We start from the raw sequence: 15629 nt of genomic DNA, 5'->3' as shown, positions 1-15629 counted from the left end.
TGGCAACTCACTCCTACAACACCCGATCAAAAGACAAGATGAACATGGCCAACCAAGAACCGGAGACAAGTATTGTTGATCCGTCAAAGGATGTGGAAGAATTGGATGTTAATGCGATGAAGGAAGAGATGTATAAGTTAAAGAAGCAAATGGCTGAAATGTACCAGGCCTGGGCAAAGGGTCATCCACCACCGGTTTATCCCGCCAACCCTGCTTATATCCCACCATCAGCCCAACCTCAGGAGCCTCCCACTGTGAACTCATCTCCAGCCTATCCCTTCTACCAACAATGCTACGGCACCACTTCCCATACTTCTCAAGCTCCACCACCCAAACAAGTCCCATACCCTCCTCCACCAGTCACTCCCATCTTTGTGGCACCTCCACCTGCTGCATTACACCGATCTTCCAGTGAACCTTTGTTCCAGACTCACGACAACCAGTATTATCCCCTCTGAACCCACCTTCAAAGTTCCGGAACCATATTCTTACACCCCTCATCTTGATCTACCGGCAGAGATCGAGAAGCCACCCAAAAATCCCTAACATGAGGAGATGATCAGAAAGGTCAAAAGCTTAGAACAATCGTTTAGAGATATGACGGGTTGGGAGGTCAAGTAAGTGTGGCCTATAAGGATTTATGTATGTTCCTAGATGTTCAGTTACCAGCAGGGTTCAAGATGCCCAAGTTTGATCTGTACGACAGCCATGGTGACCCAGTAGCACACTTAAGAGGATTTTGTAGCAAGATAAGAGAGGCAGGCGGAAGAGATGAATTACTGATGGCCTATTTCAGCCAAAGTCTGAGTGGATCGACATTGGAATGGTATACCAGACAAGATCAAAGTAGGTGGTACACATGGGACGATTTGGCCCAAGCCTTCGCCTGCCATTTTCAGTACAATCTTGAAATTATCCCAGACCGTCTGTCATTGACGAAGATTGAGAAAAATCCTGGTGAGAGTTTCCGAGAATATGGATTCCATTGGAGGAAGCAAGCCGGAAGGGTTGACCCTCCAATGAAACAAAGCGAGATGGTTGATTATTCCTGCAGGCCTTGGAGCCTACTTATTTTGGTCATTTGGTGTCAACAGTGGGCAAGTCCTTTAACGAGGTTGTAAAAATGGGAGGCATGGTTGAGGAGGGACTCAAGTCCAACAAGATCATGAGTTATTCAGCAATCAAAGCAACTACCCAGGCCATTCAAAACGGTACTGGAGGTGCACTTGGGAAAAAGAAGAAAGAGGATGTTGCGACAGTTGAGTCAGGAGCTTGGGTCGGACCCAGGGGCCCTTCACATTACTATAACTAGCCTCGACCCTATCACCAAACTTACCCCCACACTCTATATAGCCCACCACCAGATCCCCATTTTTTCGTCCATCATGCACAAACATACCCTCAACCTCCTACCCACGCGCAATGGCGTGTGCCAACTCCACATAATCCCTACCCAGCCCCGCAAAATACTTATCCACCACCGAGAGCCTACCAAAATTCCCCTAGAACAGGTTTTAGGCCCAATCAGGCCACCAAGAATGAGAGGTTACAGAAGAAGAAGACATTCACTCCATTGGGAAAATCCTATACCAGTTTGTTCCACAGGTTAATGCAATTGGGTATGCTGAGTCCGATCGAGCCAAAACTGCCAAATCCTCCCCCGAGGAATCTTGATCACTCTGTGAGTTGCGAATATTGTTCTGGTGCTCCGGGGCACGACATAGAGAATTGCTGGCAATTGAAAACAGTTATTCAAGAGCTCATTGATACTAATCGGATTGAGGTCCAGGCTCCGGAGGCACCTAATATCAACCAGAACCCATTGCCAGCCCATCATGAGACAAATATGATTGAGATAGTGCATAAGGGAGGGGAGCCTAAGAAGCCTTCGCAAACTGTCATGATGATTTGGTCCAGTGAAGCCAGGCCGTTTGAAAAGTCAACAAGTGAGAAGTCTGTGATCGAGTCGAACAGGACAAATAGTGAACCATCCGTGGTGGTCAAGAAAGGGTCCTCAAGCGACGTTGCAGGGAAACCTGAAAGAGCGAAAGTGATTGTGCCAGGAGTGGCAAACAAGCCTGTGGTAGTTGTGGAGGGTGCCAGCATAGATCCTGCCATTATCAAGCCAGTAACTCAATTACCGATAGTCAACAGCAAGGTAGTCCCGTGGAATTATGAATGAGTGACAGTGACTTACAAGGGGAAAGAGGTTAAAGAAGAAGTTTGTGAGACCCATGGTCTGACTCGATTGGGGAGATGCTTTGCCCCCAAAAAGTTGAGAAAAGCTAAGATCTCCAAAGATAACCCAGTATTGGCGAAGAAAGTTGTGACCGAGGAAGAAGCAGAGGAATTTTTGAGAAAGATGAAAGTGCAGGACTATTACATTTTGGAGCAGTTGAGGAAAATACCGGCTCAGTTTTCATTATTATCATTATTGATCCATTCAGACGAGCACCGTCGGGCTTTGATGAAGATCTTGAATGAGGCCCATATTCCTGACAAAATCTCAGTAAACCACTTGGAAAAGATAGCTAACAAAATATTTGAGGTAAACAAAGTCACTTTTTCTGATGATGAGTTTCCCGTGGAGGGTACTGAGCACAATAGAGCCCTCTACCTGACGGTGAAATGCGAAGATTCCATGGTGACTCGGGTACTGATTGACAATGGTTCCAGCGTGAACATTTGCCCTCTCTCCACTCTGAACAAGTTAAAAGTGGAGGATGAAAGAATTCACAGGAACAATATCTGTGTTCGGGGATTCGACGGTGGAGGGAAAGATTCAGTCGGGGACATAGTGCTTGAGCTCACAATAGGGCCAGTTGAATTTACTATGGAATTCCAGGTGCTCAATGTCGCTGTTTCTTACAATCTGCTGTAAGGTCGACCCTGGATTCATGCTGCCAAAGCGGTCCCGTCTACTCTGCATCAAATGGTCAAGTTTGAATGGGATAGACAGGAAATTGTTGTGCACGGCGAAGATAATTTGTGTGTTCCCAGTGATGCCATTGTTCCGCTCATAGAGGTTGAAGGTGACATGGGGCCATGGGTTTATCAGGTTTTTGACACGGTATAGGTAGAGAAAATTCCAGAAGGGAAGTGCGTGCCAACTTTAAGGGTAGCTGCTCCATCAGTCATGGTAGCTGTTGAAATGTTGAAAAATGGTTTTGTACTGGGCAACGGTTTGGGTGTATCTCTGCAAGGTATCGTACAACCAGTTTCTTTTCCTAAAAACTTGGAGACATTTGGTCTGTGATTCAATCCCACAGTTGCGTACGTGAAAAGAGCTAGAAAGTTGAAACAGAGGGCCTGGGTCCTCCCAAAGCCCATCCCACGGCTCTTCAGATCATTTGTTAGGCCTGGCACCAAGAAACGCCTAGTGGCAACAGTTCCCAGTTCAGTGGTTGATGTAGATAGAGATTTGATTGAAAAGTTCGAGAGGTTATTCGCCGATGTGAACATGTTGGAAACTGGAGAGGGCTCGAGTAAAGTGGATATGCAGTTTGTTGGGCCCAGTGCAAAGATTAACAATTGGGAAGCTACTCCTCTCCCCACCAGGAAGGAGTTTTAGTAGTTTGCTTTGATTTTCTTTCAGTTTATCTAGATTATGCTAGGGTTGTAATTCAGATTCTAGGTTCCGTCCATTTGGATGTATAAACCTTGTTATCTTTAATTTCAATGAAATGCAATTTCCTTTTTTCCCCTTCCTGATAGTTTTATTTTTTTTTTGTTTTTCTTTTCTTCCTTGTACAGTTCTTTTTATGTTGGCTTCAATGATATGACATGCATGAGGAATCTTCGGCCCAGTCTTAAAAGTCAATCTAATTCTGAAATAATAATTCAAGAAATAGAGTGTGATGATGAATCGGAATATGATGAGGATGAGGCCTTTGAAGAGATTAGTAAGGAGCTAAGCCATTTTGAAGAAAAACCTAGTCCTAACCTGAGTGATACAGAAGCAATCAATTTAAGGGACCAAGATAATGTCCGGAAAACTAAAATAAGTGTCCATCTTGAACCACAACTCAGAGAGGAGATAATTAAAGCACTGTTCGAGTATAAAGATATTTTTGCATGGTCCTATGACGACATGCCGGGTCTAAGCACTGACTTGGTGGTTCATAAATTGCCCACTGACCCGGCATTCCCCCTATCAAGCAGAAGCTGAGGAAATTTAAAACTGATATGAGTGTGAATATTAAGGAAGAGGTCACCAAACAATTTTTGGCCAAGGTCATTCGGGTCACCCGGTATCCCACCTGGTTAGCCAATGTTGTGCCTGTGCCGAAGAAGGATGGCAAGACCAGGGTGTGTGTTGATTATCAAGATCTTAACAAGGCAAGTCCCAAGGATAACTTCACATTGCCGAACATCCATATATTGATCGATAATTGTGCCAAACATGAGATTGGTTCTTTTGTGGATTGTTATGTGGGCTACCACCAGATCTTAATGGATGAGGAGGACGCTGAAAATACAGCATTCATCATCCATGGGGAACGTACTGCTATCGGGTCATGCCATTTGGTTTAAAAAATGCTGGGGCAACCTACATGAGGGCAATGGCGACCATATTCCACGACATGATACACAGGGAGATCGAGGTTTATGTGGATGATGTGATTGTAAAGTCTAAAAAGCAGTCTGACCATGTCAGAGATCTGAGAAAGTTCTTCCAAAGGCTTCGCAAGTACAATCTCAAGCTCAATCCTACAAAATGTGCGTTCGGTGTTCCGTATGGAAAGTTGTTGGGATTCATAGTCAGCCGCTGAGGTATTGAATTAGACCCATCAAAGATCAAAGCTATCCAGGAATTGTCACCCCCAAAGAACAAGACTGAGGTGATGAGTCTGTTAGGGAGATTGAATTACATCAGCAGGTTTATTGCTCAGCTCACGACAACTTGTGAGCCTATCTTCAAATTGTTAAAGAAAGATATTGCGGTCAAGTGGACAGATGAATGTCAGGAAGCATTTGATAAAATAAAGGGGTACTTGTCAAACCCACCTGTGTTGGTCCCGCCAGAACTAGAGAGACCTTTGATTCTGTATTTGACGGTCTTGGACAATTCATTTGGTTGCGTATTGGGTCAGCATGACATTACCGGCAGGAAGGAGCAGGCCATCTATTATCTCAGCAAGAAGTTCACATCTTACGAGGTTAAGTATACTCATCTTGAGAGGACGTGTTGCGCCCTCACTTGGGTGGCACAGAAGTTGAAGCACTATTTGCCATCTTACACTACTTACCTCATCTCTCGTTTGGATCCGTTAAAGTATATCTTTCAGAAGCCTATGCCTACAGGGAGGCTTGCAAAGTGGCAGATTTTGCTCACAGAATTTGACATTGTCTACGTGACTCAGACTACGATGAAAGCACAAGCATTGGCCGACCATTTGGCTGAGAATCTTGTGGATGAAGAATACGAACCTTTGAAGACCTATTTCCTTGATGAAGAGGTAATGCACATTGATGAATTGGAACAGATTGCAAAGCCAGGATGGAAACTTTTCTTTGATGGGGATGCTAACATGAAAGGCGTTGGGATATGAGCGATACTTGTTTCTAAAATAGGGCATCACTACCCTGTTACGGCTCAGCTTCGGTTCTACTGTACTAACAATATGGCTGAGTACGAGGCATGCATTTTGGGTTTGAGGATGGCTGTGGATATAGGTGTCCAGGAAGTTTTGGTCTTGGGTGACTCGGACCTTCTGGTGCACCAGGATCTTTGTCATACCGTACCGACAGTGCTTGCAGGATCTTTGTCAACGGTTCCAATCAATAGAGTTCAGGCATATTCCAATGATTCACAATGAGGTCGCCGATGCTTTGGCTACTCTGGCGTCAATGTTGCACCATGTCGATAAGGCTTATATGGATCTTTTGTAGATTCAGATCCACGATCAGCATGGTTACTGTAATGTGATAGAAAAAGAGTTCGATGTGGAACCTTGGTTTCACGATATCAAGGAATACATCAGGATGGGGGTATATCCAGTACAAGCCACAGGTGGTCAAAATAGAACAAATAGGCGGTTGGCAAGCAGTTTTTTCTTCAGCGGAGGGGTTCTGTACAAAAGGACTCCAGACCTTGGGCTACTGAGATGCATAGATGCTAGGCAGGCTACAACTATTATGACCGAAGTACATTTTGGAGTCTGTGGACCGCACATGAGTAGGTATGTGTTGGCAAAGAAGATTCTCAGAGCAGGTTATTATTGGCTCACTATGGAGCGAGATTGTATCAGTCTCGTGCGTAAATGTCATCAGTGGCAAGTGCATGGAGATTTGATTCATTCTCCACCATCTAAATCACACACGATGTCTGCACCATGGCCTTTTGTTGCATGGGGCATAGATGTCATTGGGACAATTGATCCATCAGCATCAAACGGGCACAGGTTCATTCTGGTGGCCATAGACTACTTCACCAAGTGGGTAGAGGCTAAAACATTCAAGTCTGTAACCAAGAAGGCGGTGGTTGATTTTGTGCACTCAAATATCATTTGTCGGTTTGGGATACCAAAGGTGATCATTACAGACAATGGGGCTAATCTCAATAGTCATTTGATGAAAGAGGTGTGTCAATAGTTTAAGATTTCATATCGCAATTCCACCCCATATTGCCCCAAGGCGAATGGAGCAGTCGAGGCAGCCAACAAGAATATAAAGAAGATACTTCAAAAAATGGTGGAGTGTTCTAGGCAGTGGCATGAAAAGCTGCCATTTGCATTGCTGGTTATCGCACTACTGTCTGTACTTCAGTAGGGGCGACTCCTTATTTGTTGGTGTATGGCACCGAAGCAGTGATACCCGTAGAAGTGGAAATTCCATCCCTTCGAATTGTCGCAGAGGCTAAGATCGATGATGATTAGTGGGTCAAAACCCGCCTGGAACAATTGAGCTTGATCGACGAGAAAAGATTGACAGCAGTGTGTCATGGACAATTGTATCAAGAAAGAATGGCAAGAGCATATAATAAGAAGGTGCGTCCACGGAAGTTTGAAGTAGGTCAGCAAGTGTTAAGACGTATCCTTCCACATCAGGCTGAGGCTAAAGGCAAGTTCGCTCCAAACTGGCAGGGGCCATTCATCGTAACTATAGTGTTGTCAAATGGCACTTTGTATTTAACAGATATAGAAGGCAAGTGTGTAGAAATGGCCATCAATTCTGATGCATTCAAGAGATACTATGTATGATTTTCCTTGGTTAATTTATATTTGTTTGTATTTGGCATATTTTTAAAGATTTGGAATGATGAAGGCATTTGGTGTTGCTATCTAAACACTTTATCCTTTGTTACCACCTTTGAGACTTATTTTTTTTTCATACCCCTCTTTCGGAATCAGTAGCAAATATCAAAAACACAAGGGTGAAAGATAAGAAAAGAATGAAAAGAAATAGAAGAAAAAAGAGAGAAGGAAAGAAAAAGAAAGAGAAAAAAAAAGAAGAAAAAGAAAAGAAAAGAAAGAAAAAAAGAAGAAGAAGAAGAAGAAAAAAAACCACAACAAAACAACAAAAGAGAAAAGGAAGAAAGAAAGGAAAGATGAGAAAGAGGAAGAACAGAAAAGAAAATCACAACAACAAAGCAATTTCTACGTCATGAACTACATTTGACTTGATTCCTTTAAGGATACGTAGGCAGCCTCACGGTTCGGTCTCATCAAAATAAAAATCCAAAAGTCCCCAAACAAGAAACTAGGGCAGAAGTTGTGGTTGTTGTCAGAAATCTGATTCCGAAAGTTGTAATTTCGAACCCATTCGAATTGTTTTGAGCCTTTGATATTTCTTTCTAACCCTATCCAAAAGCCCGCGTTACGGTCCAAAGAAAAACCTTCCGATCAGTCTTCGAGAGATGCCAAGTTAAGCAAGTAGAGGTGATTCATATCAAGGGCAACACTCTGGTCCAAGCAGAAAATATTGAAAATGAGAGAGTCTTATTGGTGAAAACCCTCACGGGCACCGTAAGGCGACGAGAGCTGAGAGAAATAAAAAATGAGAGAGTATTATTGGTGAAAACCCCCACGGGCACCGTAAGGTGAAAGTTAGTTTAGGGATGGACAAATGAGAGAGGTTTGTTGGTGAAAACCCTTTAGGGCACCGCAGGCCGAACAAGGTCAAGGTTTTGGTGAAGAAATCAGGTTATGGAAATTCTGAGGCAACAAATATGGCAACTGAAAGTTGATTGGTTAGACATATTGGGCCAATTAATCTGAAATGCATGTTATGATCATTGGTGCCAGCTGCTCCACTCAGATAAGTCCCTTTTCTTTTTTCTCAGAAAGTCTTCCCGTTTTGGATTTTGCTTATCCTTAACTCTGAAAGTCATTGCATTTCACTTCTTTTGGGTTTATTTCTCTAAGATGTTCCCAATGTCAGTTCTGTTTAAGCAAATAAAAAGGAATTTCAAAGTCTACTACCAACTTCCAAAGTTGCACAAGGCGCAGGGCAGCCAAGGCATTGCTAGAGGTAGTATGACGTGAAATGGGACATAAGGTGCCAGTGAAAGTTCCATCAGCGGAATGATTCAGTAATTTCATAGGAGATGCAGAAGTTTAGTAAAAGGGGTCAGAGGTGAAACAACGGTTCGGGTAAAGAACATTCGGGTCATCCGAGGTCACGTGGATTGATAATCAGTCAGAAAGTCAAGCGGTTCAGGACCAGTTCGGGGAAGCCAGTCAAAACAAAACAATGCGGCGGAAAGACTTTTAGCAAAGAATGTCATCAACTAACCACCACATTTTAAACTAACAAGATTTTTCTTTGATTGAAACAGGGTAGAAAGTTTCGTTTGTTTCGGGGAAACCCTCCATAAGAAAAGGCAAGCACCAGACAGGTTTGATCTTAAACTCTTAGGACCCTCCTGGATAATGGGATTTCATTTTAAGTTTGCAGGACCCGCATGGATAATGGGATTTCATTTGAATTTTCAGGACCCTCCTGGAAAATGGGACCTAGTTTAAAATTCAAAACAATCATGAGTAGTAAAATCTAGCATAAATGTACCCCAAAGGAATGTAAGATGGTTTCAAAGTTTGCATGTTTGAGATAGGAGTCAAGTAGGAGTTTTAGGACCCTCCTAGATAATGGGATTTAATTTTAAATTCTCAGGACCCTCCTGGATAATGGGATTTAATTTTAAGTTCTCAGGACCCTCCTGGATAATGGGATTTAATTTTAAATTCTCAGGACCCTCCTGGATAATGGAATTTAATTTTAAGTTTTTAGGACCCGCCTGGATAATGGGATTTAGTTTTAAGTTTTCAGGACCCGCCTGGATAATGGGATTTAGTTTTAAGTTTTCAGGACCCTCCTGGATATTGGGATTTAATTTCTTGTTGTCAGGACCCTCCTGGATAACGGGATGTAGTTTAAGACTTTCTTAGATAACAAGATGTAGCAGGAGTAACACCTTTAGAAGATATGATTTAGATTTTTAAAGCCTTCATTTAACTAGGAGTTTCAGGACCCTCCTGGATAATGGGATTTAGTTTTCAAATTCATAGAGATATTTGGTAACATGATTCAATTAACACTCATAGATGCGCCCATCACCAAACTGGGGCAAAAGTTTTCTTTGTTTTTGTTTATTTTGTGGCAATCAGGCGCCCACCTGGAGAACAAGGGAATACATTTCAAGTTCAGCAATCAGGCGCCCACCTGAAGAATAAGGGAACACATTTTCAAGTTCAACAATCAGGCACCCACCTGGAGAACAAGGGAGTATAGTTCATGTTTCAGTTTTCAAAGTTCTTACTGATGTTTGGTAACATGCCAAATCGAGGCAGATGTTTTCTTTGTTTTGTTTATTTTGTGGAAATCAGGCGTCCACCTGGAGAACAAGGGAATACATTTTTCAAGTTCAGTAATCAGGCGTCCACCTGAAGAACAAGGGAATACATTTCAAGATTTGGTAATCAGGCGCCAACCTGGAGAACAAGGGAATACATTTCAAGTTCAGCAATCAGGCGCCCACCTAAAGAACAAGGGAATACATTTCAAGTTCAGCAATCAGGGCAATCAGGTGCCCACCTGGAGAACAAGGGAATACATTTCAAGTTTAGCAATCAGGCGCCCACCTGAAGAACAAGGGAATACGTTTCAAGTTCAGCAATCAGGCGCCTACCTGGTGAACAAGGGAATACATTTCAAATTCAGCAATCAGGCGCTCACCTGGAGAACAAAGGAATACATTTCAAGCTCAACAATCAAGAGCCTACCTGAAGAACAAGGGAATACATTCAAGTTTTAGCAAGAAGGCGTCCACTTGGAGAAAAGGAAAACATCTCAGATTACAATTCAAGGCGGCAACAAGGGAATTTCACCGGGAGAATACAAGTCAACAGGGCAACAAGAACCACAAAAGCAAGTTTGAAGATATAGATAGGATTTTGTAATGCATAGATCATAGTCAAGTCTAGCTTCCTTTTATCTTATCATGGTGTAATAAGGGGTTCAGTAAGCAGTAGCAGCAGGAGCAGCAGTGAAATCACAACTTCATGGTAGTCCCAGCTACCAAATGTTTCCGAACTACACTGACCTGATTCCTTTACAGCCAAGGATATGTAGGCAACCTCGGAAGCAGGGTGCGGTCAAATCTTTCAAAAATGCTTCCCACGGAGTATTCAAACGGGCAAAAATCGCTCGTATCCGCTCACTTTATCTTTGCACGAAAACTCTTCGTGTTTTCGAGAACGAGGGCAGCTGTGAGCAAGTGATTTTTTCCCTATATGAATTACTCCCACAAATTCAAAACAAAATAAATTTTCCCATTATTTGCAATTTTGTAGATTTTTGTAGCCTTTTTCGTTAATTGTTTGCATTTGTCTGTGCATGTTTATTTTATTTAATTCATGAAAATACAAAAAAATACACTGCATTTGCATTTAGGATCTAATTTTGCATTCTTGAACTAATTAGTAATTTAGTATTTTATAAAAATGGAAAAATCACAAAAAAAATAACTTATTTTTGCATTCTAAATTTTTAGTTTCGAATTTTGGTAGTTTTTCTTTAATTTGGTATTTAATTAGTTCTGGTAATTATTATTTAGAGTTAGTTAATTTAATTTGATAGGACAATTTGATTAGGAATTAATTTAAGTTTTATTTTAATTTTAATTTAGAATAAATTAGAAAAATTGAAATGAAGAAAAGGAATTTGGGCCAAAACTAATTGAATTATCTCCAATCTCAAACCCCTGCACCCCTGAAACCCGGCCCAAACCCACCCGGACCCGGTCCAGGCTCCCCCTTAAATCAAAACGATGTCGTTTCGTTAAGCTTTGATCTGAGCCGTTGATCGTTCCTAATCCAATGGACGGGAACTGGGTTCCCGTTAATATATATATGTCCGAACGGTACGCCCCCACAGTCCATCCACCCCTCGTCTTTCTTCAACTACCACCCCCCAGTCCATCCACCCCTCGTCTTTCTTCGTCTTAAACTCAAACCCTAGAGAACCCGCCGCCCTGAAGTTCCTAGGCCATCTCCGGCGGCGGCGTGGCCTAATCGACCCCAAATTCCTCCTCCACAATCTACACACCCCATGGAATATGAATCCATCACCCCATATCCTCAAATCCACACCAAATCGGGTAGGTTTCAGATCTAAAAGAAGAAGAAGGAGAAAAAGTAAAGTCTCCAAACGTGATTAAGGCTGAAGTTGGCATTGCTCGTTTGTTCTTGATGAGCGTATGCGATTAATTCCAATTACAGGTTAAATTGAAGTCTGCCTAAAGGTTTTTCAAGCCCTGTCTTTTTACCTATTTAGGTACTTCTGTTTCTTTTCTCATTTTTCTCCGTTCTGGTTTTGTTCTCGTCCCTATCCCCTTCTATTTCTTCTCTTTTCTTTCTTGTTTACTGCTTTAAAGTTCTTTTGTTTGCATGATTAGGATTAAATGTTTTATCATGATTTTTCTGTTTGACTTTTATTTTTGGCCGGATTTATTTAGGGTAGTCGTTAATTTCGAATTAATGTTTATTAAGGGTTTGTCAGAATTATCTTCCAGCTCTTTTCTTCTTTGATCTTTTCCTTCCATTCATCCTTAGTGTAGTCTGGGTCAGAGCTTGAGCTTTAAATACTCAATTGATTGATTTAAGTTTTGGATGTGGGCTTTGTCTTGGTCACCATTGACCCGTTTTAAGGAACCAGTCCATTTTGGTTTGGGTTTTGAGCAAACTTGACCCATGTGATTTTCTGAATGTAAATTGTAGAGGGTAGAGGGTTAATTTGGGTATTTCAAAACTCAGGGAATATTTTTCTATTAGCATAGAAGCTTCCAGGGGATAAGGTCTGGCTGGTTGGTTAAAAGGAGGGAATTTCAGATATTTCTAAAAGGTCAAAAGGGGTAAAATAATCATGAATTAAAGGGGTAAAATAATCATGAATTAAAGGGGTAAAAAGGGAAATGGTAAGCTAGGCTAGGGCTGCCTTGGGCATGCCTATATAAGGACCTCTTTCTCTTCATAATGGGGGAGACTAAGAAAAAAAATTACAGAGGTATATATGCATCCTTTTAGTTAAAATTGTTGAGATTTATTCTTGGATTCCATTGTTAGCAAGAATTTAAGAGTTTTCAAAGGATTTCTGAATTATTTGGGTGAAAAATGGCCTGAGTTTTGGGATTTTCAAACTTTATTTTTGGAGTTGTTTGGCTTCTGAATCCACTGTTGCACTGCTGAATCCAAAATTAAACCTTGGTGCTACTGATTCATCCTGACACTCCCATTTGATTTTCTTGTTTTGTTGCTATATTCAGGTACTCTATCTTGAGCTCTACTAAACATGTGAATTCAGATTTGATGCTTGAAATGAAAGAGTGGGATTTAGAGCATGGCTTCAATTAGTGTTGTATTTCGTTTGTATAACACTGTGTTATAGTTTCCTTTCATTTCCTAGTTAATTTCTAGGTGATTTGAGGACTGTTTAACATTGCTTTAGTAAAGGTTTAGTTGAGCCATGAATGATCTATTTATGTTTAAGTTCTGCTGGAAATAATGGGTGTTTAGTCTGAGAATGTTTAGTTCAAATGTTGATTGGTTTGATCCATATGATTCTGTTGAGCTATGAACTATTTGGGGCTTCAGTTGTTTGTTTTAGTGATAATTCTGGTTCGAGTCCTGATGAGGATTAGCTCTGTTTTGTTTATAACGATTTCCACTTAAGCTTGTTAAATGCTAAGAACGGTCGTAAGTTCATCCTTATCTACTTATGAGATGCCTGGTAAATACACTTAGTGCGAGGATAAATGCAGATTTTTAAGGTTTATTAGATTAGCTTACAGGATTGTTATTTGTCAGTCGCCTAGCTCGAAAAAAAATTTCAAGAAGTATGAAATTGTCTTTTGAAATTAGTTTTGAAAAACGGACTCCTGCATGATTACATGATAATTACTTAGTTTCGAGTTTCCATATGATTATCTGTTCATTTCCTGCTGAATCATGTTAAATATGGAAGTTAAGTAGTGATTTGTGTGTATGCTTCATGGGATCGATTTTAATCCCAATATATATCTGGGCCGCTTCGTGTCACTATAGGGACTCGAACTTGGGTCCCAGCATTGTGAGTTGCATTATGTCCACAGATTTGGCTTCCTTGGCCTACTCTATACCGTTAAGAAATCAGCAAGCTTTTGGTATGGGCTGTTGGGTTCCACTTCGAGCCCAAAGTTTGCAATGGCTTTTTTGTTTAATTTTAATCGGCATATGTTAAAAATCTGATTGTTTCTGTTGTTGTAAGGGTTCGATATGTGGATATTTGAGTATTCAACCTTTGCATGCCTCATATGAATTGGGCTCTTTGCTTGGGTTTGAGCGGAATTTGTCATGGAGCCTATAATCTGGCATCTCGATGATTTCTTAGGGCCATTGGGCCTCACGATAGGCCAGGCCCAAATTCTAAAAATGAAATAAAATAGACCTAATTTAGTCTCAATTTTGACTCATATTTGAGTTCAATCGTGGTTTAAAAATAATTGTAATTTCTTTAGCCTCAGTTCTTTAACGGATTCTTGTAGTTGATTTTGAGGTGTGCCACCAAATAAAATTAGATAATCAGTGGCCCTCGTCTAATTAATTTTGTTTATCCTAAGAAATCGAGGCGTGCCATTTAGCGAATTTTCATGGCCCTCGCAAAGTTGCAAATTCGTAATTGTTTTAGGAGCGTTAGTTTAATAATATTACTTTCCTAAATTCGGGTGCGCATTTATGTGACCCAAATCCAAATTACAATGATGTTAAAATATGTCAAAGATCACGAGTGCATTTACGTGACGTGGTTTGAGACATGTTTTAATGACGTTGCAATTTTCTCTAAAAAATGAATAAAAGCGGATAAAAAGTTAAATTTGTGTAGGTTCATAATTGTTTAAAACCGGATAATTAAGCCAAATATAACAATTGAGCGACCGTGCTAGAACCACGGATCCCGGGAATGCCTAACACCTTCTCCCGAATTAACAGAATTCCTTACTCGGATTTCTGGTTCGCGGAATGTAATACATAGTCAATCTTTTCCTCGATGCAGGATTCGAACCAGTGACTTGGGACACCATAAATTATCCCAAGTGGCGACTCTGAATGTTAAATAAAACAATCCTATTTCGATTGTTACTTTAAATTGGAAAAAACTCCCTTATATATCCCTTTTCGGGGTGTAGAAAAAAAGGAGGTGTGACACTCATAGTGCGTCTCGTGCTATAAAAGCGATTGAGGAATTCTTGCTCTAGTTGATTCCAGCTATCAAAAAATCCATCCTCGAGGTCCGTGTACCAATCAAAAGCGTTTCCTTTTAATGAGCGGACAAACTGCTTGACGGGGTAATCTCCATAAGTCCCAGCATGTTGCATGTCTCAACGAAGTGCGCCACATGTTGCTTTGGATTGCCTTTGCCATCAAACTGTTGAAATTTTGGAGGTTGATAGCCAGCAGGCATCTTCAACATATCGATCCTTGAAGTGTATGGCTTTGCATAGGTAAATGAGGACTTGGAATCGACTTCATATTTGTTTTTATAGTCCCTTCAATGAACTCCTTTAGTTGATTGATTCGAATCATCCCTTCCGAAGAGACTGGAATTTCCTTAGTGGATACAACTTGTTGTGGGGGAAGATCAATCTTTTGGACTTCTAGAAGTTTGCCGGGTGCATGAGTGGATTCTTCTTCCATCAAGATTCCCACCCTGTCTGTTAGCTTGTCAATTCTAGCCTCTTGATTTTGCATGCATTTGGTTAAGCCAGCGATTGCTTCTGTCAAGTTTGCCAATTGCTGCTCCATAGATGAAGTGTTTGTCACCATGGCTTGCATGATTATCATGGACGATGGAGAGTAGCATGGATTTTCACACAGATTGATCCTTGATTGGTTCACACTATGTGGTGTAAGTGGAGAAGATCCATGACTTGAAGCATCATCATCTTCTTTCACAGCAGAGTGCTTGGATCCTGAGAGGTCAAGGAGAGCAAGAGTTTTCTTGATCTTTTCAGCAACATCGCTTCCTCCTTCAGATGCGTTTGTGGAAGATCTTGCTCCTTTTGAGGATGAAGATCTGAAAATAGGGGTTGATGCGGACGGCACTTGGGGTGCTTATTATCCTAAAGAGCTAGCTTTGCTCCTCGTAACTGGTCT

This window comes from Nicotiana sylvestris, chromosome 12 (genome assembly GCF_000393655.2).
Source record: "Nicotiana sylvestris chromosome 12, ASM39365v2, whole genome shotgun sequence".
NCBI lineage: Eukaryota > Viridiplantae > Streptophyta > Magnoliopsida > Solanales > Solanaceae > Nicotiana > Nicotiana sylvestris.
The sequence above is the reverse complement of the archived record's forward strand: the minus strand, read 5'-3'. Positions refer to the sequence as shown.